Raw genomic sequence first — 1,529 nt, forward strand, 5'->3', positions numbered from 1 at the left:
GTAGACACAGGGTTTCAACAGTGTAAGCTGAGATGGTCTTGATCTCCTGACATCGTGATCCATCTGCCTTAGCCTCCCAAAGTGCTGAGATTACAGGCGTGAGCCACCACACCCAGTTGACACTACCAAGCTTTTTAAAGCTTTAATACTTCACCTTGGATATAAAATGTCTGACACATGCTGAATATGGTAACAACATAATAAGTGATAATTATAAGCTATGACTACATAGCTTATAATAAGTGATCATTATAAGCTCACGAAGGGATTCTGGCACAGACTAAGCACTAAATAATGTAGTAAGTAATAATAAAAAAAAGATGATAAAAAGAAAAATGCTTAGTACCTTAGTAAAGCAGTAAATAATAAAAAGTGACAATGATAATAGCAAGAAAGATGTTTAGTACCTTAAGGATACTTGACAGTTATTTGTTACGTGGACAAATGGATAAATGGATAAAAACTTTTTTTTGGAAATTCTGTTGGAAAAAATGCACAAATTCAATAGGGACAGCTCTACAGTATTCTGAACACCTTAAAGACCTGGACTAGGTGTATTCCATCATTGTCTCCTGTAACTTGCAAAATATGACTTAGAGTAGCCCTTTGATAAATACATAATAAAGACATCCTCATACAGTTCATATTGTACAACGCATTGTGTCACATTTAGGTAGCATTTTCTCCAGCTCACTTTATTGTAAGAATACAGTACATATAAAATAGAAACTGTGTGTTAATTGACTGTTTATGCTTTCAGTAAGGCTCCAGATCAATAGTACACTATTAGTAGAGTTTTGGAGAAGTCGAAATAAATAGATTTTCATATAAAGCAAATTTTCAGCTGAGTGGGGGATCAGTGCCCTAACTTTCATGTTGCTCAAGACTCAGCTGTAATTAATTCTCGTTTACTAAATACAAACCATTTATTATAAAAATTAAATAGAGCCCAAAAGTTTTCCAGAAGTTCAAGACCAGCCTGGGCAACATAAGGAGACCCTGTCTCTGCAGTAAATAAATAAATAAATAACTACTCTGTGTTTCTTCATAGGTTATAATATTCAAATGTTACAGTTTTCTGTTATTAATTCCTACTTTTCGTTATTAGATGTTCTATTCTTTGTGGCTTATAATTCAGGGCATATAAACTATTTTCTAATTTGTAATAAAACTTATTTATAAATATATTAATTCATTAAATTGGATAACCAGATTATCCCCTATTCTTGAGCTCATCAATCACACCAAGTTTTATACATTTTATAACAAACTTAAGTGGTTTTGACAATTGAGGACAGATTCAATATATAAAACTAAAAATTGTTTTACTTATTTATGAAAAAATATTATATAGGACTTTAGGGACCATAATTAAATAAATATTTTTTCAGATAATATTTTTTGAGATTAAAAACTACCTACAACTGGCCGGGCGCGGTGGCTCAAGCCTGTAATCCCAGCACTTTGGGAGGCCGAGGCGGGTGGATCACGAGGTCAAGAGATCGAGACCATCCTGGTCAACATGGTGA

General features: G+C 33.3%; 1 protein-coding gene across 1 annotated transcript in view; it reads right to left on the reverse strand.

Annotated features, from left to right (window-relative positions):
- LOC108309135 (ankyrin repeat domain-containing protein 30A-like) overlaps positions 1–1,529 on the reverse strand; it is a 13,088-nt gene that overhangs the window by 1,318 nt on the left and 10,241 nt on the right. The gene's annotated exons all lie outside the window — the stretch shown is intronic.

This window comes from Cebus imitator, unplaced genomic scaffold, assembly GCF_001604975.1.
Source record: "Cebus imitator isolate Cc_AM_T3 unplaced genomic scaffold, Cebus_imitator-1.0 Scaffold92, whole genome shotgun sequence".
Lineage (NCBI taxonomy): Eukaryota > Metazoa > Chordata > Mammalia > Primates > Cebidae > Cebus > Cebus imitator.